The sequence below is a fragment of the Pseudorasbora parva genome, chromosome 9, assembly GCF_024679245.1.
Source record: "Pseudorasbora parva isolate DD20220531a chromosome 9, ASM2467924v1, whole genome shotgun sequence".
In the NCBI taxonomy this organism is placed as follows: Eukaryota; Metazoa; Chordata; class Actinopteri; order Cypriniformes; family Gobionidae; genus Pseudorasbora; species Pseudorasbora parva.
Window position 1 is genome coordinate 15,665,939 of NC_090180.1, and position 8,349 is coordinate 15,674,287.

The window sequence follows — 8,349 nt, forward strand, 5'->3', positions numbered from 1 at the left end:
GCAAGTCAGTATAGGTGTTGTGTTCCTCCCTGTGGGGATACACACGTCCTAATGTGTGATGTGTTTGGGGCTCGAGCATGCCCAGTCAGCTCTCGAGGGGGTCGGCTGCGAGCATTGCGAGAGACTCCCAATGCGCATATTAAGATCACGCCGGGCACTCTTCGAGGAGAGTGCTTTGGCTCGCGGTCCTCAGGGCTCGGGTCCCGCTGTTGCCGAGGCGCAGCGAAGGCTCGCGTCCTGGGGATCGCAGTTGGATCTAGTGGCGGGGTTAGAGACGGGTGATCCCCTATCTCTGCCTTTACCCGCTGGATCTCATGCCTCAGTTAGCGAGCTGGAAGCACGCTCTGCGGTTTTCTTCCGCTCGCGCTGAGGCACAAGCGCAGCAGCACTCCAGCTCCGAGGAACTGGATGTTGTTAGCGCTGATGATGATCTGCCAAAAGAGAACGACACACACACACTCATAAAAAGAGGTGCTATTGGTGTAACTCGCGCTGTGTCCAGGTTAAGTTTAGACTGGCCGGCCGAGTGTCAAGAAGTTCGCCAAAAAATAAATAAATATATAAATAAAATAAGAAAGAGAAAGAACAATATAATGGCGAGCAGACAGTATGTTTGAGATTACGAGGGGCTGAATCTAGTGGCTCGGATCTCGCGTTTGCCGAGGCAGCGTGTAGATCACGGGTCTACAATATAGATTCTATGATTCGATCGCGGATCTCGCGCTTGCCGAGGCAGCGTGTAGATTACGGGGTTGAGTTTAGTGGCTCAGATCGCGTGTTTGCCGAGGCATCGCGTAGATTATGGGTCTGCATCTATCATTCAGAAAGGGCGACGATGTCTCGCGGGGAAGAGACGCTTGCGAGCTATCTCTCCCCAGAGTCCACATCGTCACACAGCCCCACAGCTGCCCACAACAAGCCGGTAAAAAAAAAAAAAAAAAAAAGTCGGCTTTGGGGGTAGGGCATATTCGGCAGCAGATCAGGCGGCCGCCGGTTTGTATACGCCGGTTGCCCTGCAAGCATATAAAACAAGCAGACCTGCTGGGGGATATTGATATTGAGATGTGAAATATAAAAATATATATATATAATAAATAAATAAATAAATCAAAATGTCCCTCTGGGGCTGTCGGGCGGGGCAGCCTCAGCCGAGTACATCCTTTCTCAAACCTACACCGAGCAAAACAAAGAGAGAGCGTGGCCGCTCGGGGCCCCCCCCGCAGAGAGATCGGGGATCCGGGCGACGCGCTCAGCCGGGACCTTCCCGTGGTAGGGCGGATCTGAGGGCCGTCCTTACTGCTAGGAAGGCCTCGGCTAAGAAGTCCTGACGTCAGAGGCGCAGGACTTCCGATGGCAGTCCCCTCCGGGAGAGTGCGGCTCGCCGAGGCGCCCGCTCTTTCCCGGTGCCATCGGGGGGGGGCGGTCTGCCAACCCTGCCACCGTTGGTGCTTCAGGGCGCGGCGGTCCCCGGCGAACATATATCTCCTTGTCCGCCCGGAAACGTAGCGGCTTGGGGATGTTCGCGCCCTCTCGTGAGGGCCCCGGGGCGGTCAGTTCGGTTGCTACCTGCCGGTTATCCGTTACAGGACACCGGGCTGACCACCCAGGAAAATCCAGAGACCAGCCTCGAGAGGCTGGTTCCCTTAGTAGATTTTCTGGCAGCGTGGAAACTTCTGCCGAATATCTCAGAATGGGTCCTGCTCACATTATAAAAAGGGTTCGGGTCACACCCACCCGTGTTCAGCAGGGTTACTCCTACGGTAGTAACCCCCGAGCAGCCTCTGGTCATGGAACGAGAGGTACAGACTCTTCTGCGAAAAGAGGCTATACACGGGTCCCTCCCCTCTGCAGAGAGTCGGGCTTTTACAGCCGGTACTTCATAGTTCCAAAGAAGGATGGAGGGTTAAGGCCTATTTTTAGATCTGCATCAGCTAAACAAAATGCTCACGATAAAACAGATCGTGTGTCACGTCAGGTCCGAGGACTGGTGTGTCACAATAGACCTAAAAAATGTATACTTCCACATCTCCATCCTTCCGCAGCACAGACAGGTCTTCAGGTTTGCTTTTGGGGGCGAAGCTTACCAGTATTGAGTGCTGCCATTCGGCCTAGCTTAATCACCCCACACTTTCACCAAGTGCGTGAATGCAGCTCTGGCTCAGGTGCGACTCCAGGGCATTCGCGTGCTCAACTATATCGACGATTGGCTGATGTTAGCATAGTCGAAACAGTGGGCGTTCAGCATTGAGATGCTGTTCTCGCCCATATGAGAGTGTTGGGGCTAAGGTTGAACGGAAAGAAATGTGTGCTGGCACCTATAAGCTGCAGAGTACTACTTTTCTGGCGGTAGTCTGGGACACGAAAATAATGTTGGCTCGGCTATCCCCTCCCAGGATAAAAACGATCCTGGATACCGTGAACCAGATAAAGCTAGGTCAGTCACTCACTGTGAAACACTTTCAGAGAGTGTTAGGGCTGATGACAGCAGCGTCCAACGGGGTACCTTTTGGCCTGCGGTACATGAGACCCTTACAGTGGTGGCTCAGGACCAAGGGGTTCTCCCTGAGGGGAAACCCTTTTTCGCTTGATCAAGGTCACGCGGCGTTGCCTACGTGCCTTAGTGAAGTGAAAAGATCCTTGGTTCCTGTCCCAAGGTCCAGTTCTGGGGGCTCCTTGTCGTCGCGTAACGCTAACGACGGATGCCTCCCTAACTGGCTGGGGAGCGGTCATGAGTGGCCGCTCGGCCCAAGGTCTGAGCGGCCGTCAGCTCTCCTGGCACATAAACCAGCTGGAGCTGATGGCTGTGTTTCAATCATATAAAATCAAACACTTCCTCTCAGACCTGCGGGGCCGCCATGTGTTAGTTCGGTCAGACAACACTTCGGTGGTCTCGTATATAAATCACCAGGGGGGGTTGAGATTGCGTCGGGTGTGGAAGCTGACGCGTCATATGCTAACATGGGCCCACGGCAAGATGCTCTCGCTCAGGGCGATGTACATCCCGGGGGTCCTGTATGTAGCGGCAGACTCCCTGTCGAGGCAGGGAGTGATGCCGGGAGAATGGAGACTCCACCCGAGGTGGTGGAGGAGCTGTGGATCCGCTTTGGGCGAGCCCAGGTGGATCTGTTTGCGTCTCGAGAGACGACACACTGTCCAGCATATTTCTCCCTCACGCATCCAGCCCTGCTGGGGCTGGACGCAATGGTACAGACGTGGCCGAGGCTGCGTCTGTACGCCTTCCCCCCTCTGGCATTGCTCCCAGGAGTGCTGGAGAGCGTCCGCCGGGACGGGGTTCAGCTTTTATTGGTAGCCCCGCTCTGGCCGGGCCAAGTATGGCTCGCCGACATTATGTCTCTCCTAGAAGGTCCTCCCTGGAAAATCCCAGTCAGGAGAGATCTTCTTTCGCAGGCCGGGGGGGTCAGTACTGCACCCGCGCCCGGAACTGTGGAAACGGTGGGCTTGGCCCCTGAGGGGGCCCAGTTCATAAACACGGGTCTATCTACTGAGGTGATAGAGACCATGTTGCACTCCAGAGCACCATCCACAAGGAGACTTTACGCACTCAAATGGAGAGTTTTTGTCGCCTGGTGTACGCACCAGGCTTTGGACCCTGTTAACTGCCCGTTCGGTTCAGTTCTTGAGTTCCTACAAGAAAAATTCTCCGCAGGGTTATCTCCGTCAACACTGAAAGTATATGTGTCGGCGATATCTGCTTATCATATTCCATTAGATAATGCATCATTGGGGAAACACCCTTGGGTCATGCGTTTCCTTCGTGGTACTTTGAGGCGCAGACCTGCGGCACGCTCGAGGGTGCCTACTTAGGCAGTGGCACCCTCTTGTCTGGAGTTTGCACCAGGAATGGTAAAAGCATTTCTCTTCCCGAGGGAAGGATATGCTCCCAAGGTCCCGACTAGTGTGCCGGGACCACTAATGCTGCAGGCTTTCTGTCCGCCTCCGTTCACTAGTCAAGACCAAGAGAAGCTAAATCTGCTATGTCCGGTCAGGGCCCTAGATGCATATGTCCACAGGGCTGCCCTGTGGCGAAACTCAGAACAGTTGTTTGTGTGTTTTTGGGTCCCCGAGCAAGGGAAAACCGGCTTCAAAGCAGATGCTTAGCAAGTGGATAGTCGAGGCTATTTCGCTCGCTTATGAGTCGGCCGGACATCCTTCACCAATGAGGGTCCGCGCCCACTCCACTAGGAGTATGGCTGCCTCTATGGCTCTTATTTCGGGAGTTTCATTGTCAGAGGTATGTGATGCGGCTGGGTGGTCCTCTCCGCATACATTTGTGAGGTTTTACAATCTAGATGTAGCCTCTACACCGGGGTCCCGGGTGTTTCTGGGTTGATTCACACATACAGACATTTGGGACTCTGGCGGCGTGGGTATTGAGGTCCCCTAGCGTTTCGACGCAGCTCGAAGTTCCCTCGAGATAGGGAACGTCTCAGGTTACGTATGTAACCATGGTTCCCTGAGAGGGAACGAGACGCTGCGTCGAGATGCCATACTCCCGGCATGCCTGTGATCGATTTGTTCGACTTTTCCAGAAGCTAGTGACTCTTTGGTCCGGGCATGCTTTATAGCTTCCTGGTCGATGACGTCACCCGCCCGTGACGTATCGTCCCGCTATTGGACTGATTACACAAGTGCTTCATGACATGGCACGCAGAGGCGTCCCCTAGCGTTTCGACGCAGCGTCTCGTTCCCTCTCAGGGAACCATGGTTACATACGTAACCTGAGACGATATCAAGAATCATCACATGAATCTCAACAATGGTGAGATACTTAATGCTGCAATGCATGATGGGAGCCCTGAGTTTTATATTATGGTGGCATGATCGATCCATGTTCTCATTCTGTTTACGCCAAATTCTGACTCTACCATCTGAATGTCTCAACAGAAATCGAGGCTCATCAGATCAGGCAACATTTTTCCTTTAGTCTTCAACTGTCCAATTTTGGTGAGCTCGTGCAAATTGTAGCCTCTTTTTCTTATTTGTAGTGGAGATGAGTGGTACCCGGTGGGGTCTTCTGCTGTTGTAGCACACCCGCCTCAAGAATGTGCATGTTGTGGCTTCACAAATGCCTTGCTACTTACCTAACAAGTGGTTATTTCAGTCAAAGTTGCTCTTCTGTCAGCTTGAATCAGTCGGCCTATTCTCCTCTGACCTCTAGCATCAACAAGGCATTTTCACCCACAGGACTGCCACATACTGGATGTTTTTCCCTTTTCACACCATTCTTTGTAAACCCTAGAAAAGGTTGTGCGTGAAAATCCCAGTAACTGAGCAGATTGTGAAATACTCAGACCGGCCCGTCTGGCACCAACAACCATGCCACGCTCAAAATTGCTTAACTCACCTTTCTTTCCCATTCTGACATTCAGTTTGGAGTTTAGGAGATTTTCTTGACCAGGACCACATCCCCAAATGCACTGAAGCAACTGCCATGTGATTAAAAAAGTGAAACTTTTATATTGTATTCATTCATTACACAAATACTGTTTTCAATACTATTTCAAATGTTTATGTCTTTTCATTTTGATGATTATAACCGACAACTAAGGAAAATCCCAAATTCAGTATCTCGGAAAATTACAATGTGAAAAGGTTCAAAATTGCAGACAGCTGGTGCCACACTCTAATCAGCTATTTAACTCAAAACACATGCAAATGCCTTTAAATGGCTACATAATCATGGGGAAGACTGGTGGCATGACAGTTTTCCAATAGATGAACATTGACACCTTGCACAAGGTCATAGCAAAAGAGGCTGGCTGTTCACAAAGCTGTGTCCAAGCACATTAATAAAGAGGCGAAGAGAAGGTAGAAAAAAGTGTACAAGCAATAGGGATAACCGCACCCTGGAGAGGATAGCGAAACAAAACCCATTCAAAAATATGGGGGAGATTCACAAAGAGTGGACTGCAGCTGGAGTTAGTGCTTCAAGAACCACTACGAACAGATGTATGCAAGACATTGGTTTCAGCTGTCACATTCCTGGTGTCAAGCCACTCTTGAACAACAGACAGTGTCAGATGTGTGTCACCTGGGCTAAAGACAAAAAGGACTGCTGATCTGTCCAAAGTTATGTTCTCTGATGAAGGTAAGGAGTCTGGAGGAAGATAGGAGAGACACACAATTCATGTTGCTTGAGGTCCAATGTAAAATTTCCACAGTCAGTGATGGTTTGGGGTGCCATGTCATCTGCTGGTGTTGGTCCACTGTGTTTTCTGGGGTCCAATGTCAACACAGCCATATACCAGGAAGTTTTAGAGCACTTCATGCTACCAGCTGCTGACCAATTTTATGGAGGTGCAGATTTCATTTTCCAACAGGACTTCCCTCTGCACACCGTGCCAAAGCAACCAGTACCTGGTTTAAGGACTATGGTATCCCTGTTCTTAATTGGCCAGCAAACTCGCCTGACCTTAACCCTATAGAAAATCTATGGGGTATTGTGAAGAGGAAGATTCGATATGCCAGACCCAACAATGCAGAAGAGCTGAAGGCCACTATCATAGCAACCTGGGCATCCTATTCACAACCACCACAGTCAACACAAGTCAAGGAACCTTGTCCACAGCATCAACCATCTTAGGAGGAAGATGATTACTGCATTTCTTGATTTATCTTTAAAAAAGTGTTCTTATGGAATGCCTCTTTAGAGGGACTGAGGTCTATCTGTTACAAAATAATGTGTCAAACATTGCATATGGTGTTGCACAATGAGTGTATCTTGTAGCACAGGATGAAATCAATATGTACATTGAAGATTTGAGGGAAATATAGTATAAATTTAATATAAAACCTTGAAATGGCAGTCTGTGGCAGGATTTTAAACAACTTCCTGAGTCACCGCGGACAGGCACCGAATGCCGCCACCGGTTTGCGTACACTCATTGAATGTGTTCGAATTTTAAAGGCGTGGCCGCTTAAAGAGGTCGTACACCGGATGTGAAGCACCGTGCCACGCCACGTCTTTAAAATATTGAGCAACCCCATATTGCCAAAATGGTATGATCCTCGTTTCATAAGATCTCTCTTCGCGGGTGAGATCGGTGGTCGAATCAGGCTCCACATATTGATGCATCGAATCTTCGACTATTCGGGGTCACCCTAATGTGCATTGATTGACTGATAGACAACTACTCTGTAAGTGTTTGTAACTTTTCTCATTTGATTGTTTGTTCATTTGTTGTTGGATAAGTGTGTCTGTGTAGTGCAGTGGTGTGTATTATTAGTTTTGGTGTATTCTCGCGGTGTGTGTGGGAGTTAGCATTTGTTTGGTCATTGCCACGTTGTGAGTGAGCGTTTGTTTGGGGCGTTCCCAGCTGCTTTCAATAACGATACTCAGGTGAGTATAAATAGCGTGATAGTCCGCGGAAGCGGCAGTGTGAAGCCCTCCTTGTGTGAAGACTGACGAGTGTAAAGACCTCAACTCTTCCCTGTGCAACTCCTCCCGAGCAAGGACCCCGGCAAGGTACTTGAGTATCATCTTCCTTTTCATTGTTTGTGTTCGGTTCTTTTCTAATTCCTATCTGGCCTTTTCTCTGATCTGTATTCACCATGTGCTTTCAAATCTCAACTATTACTACTAGCACTCGTAAATCACGCTCTGTACGCACGAGACGCCGCAATCCAAATAATTTGCGCTATATCCTAACAACCTCTGCTACTTTACTCTCTATTCCAATTGGTCTATGGAATTGCCAGTCTGCTGTAAACAAAGCAGACTTTATTTCATCTATTGGGACTCATTCTCAGCTCAGCCTCATGGCCCTAACTGAGACCTGGATCAAACCAGAGGACACTGCCACTCCTGCAACCCTCTCAACCAATTTAACTTTTTCACACACTCCTCGGCCTATTGGGAGGGGTGGGGGTACTGGTTTGCTTATCTCAAATGATTGGAAATTTGATCCCTTACCATCTCTATCGGCCACTTCATTTGAATCGCACTCAATCACTATTACTCACCCTGTTAAAATCCATGTGGTAGTGGTCTATCGTCCTCCAGGTCACCTCGGTAACTTTGTGGAGGAGTTGGATGTGTTACTTTCTAGCTTCCCTGAGGATGGCACTCCACTGATTCTGCTTGGTGACTTCAACATCCATCTTGATAAACACCTAGCCACAGACTTCAGCACTCTACTGACTTCTTTTGACCTTAAGTTAGTATCTACTACGGCTACTCACAGATCAGGTAACCAATTAGACCTTGTCTACACACGCAACTGCTCCACGGACAACACTTTAGTTACTCCATTACACACCTCAGACCACTTTCTCATCACTCTTAACCTCATTCTGACTCCTGATACAACACGTACTCCTACACAGATT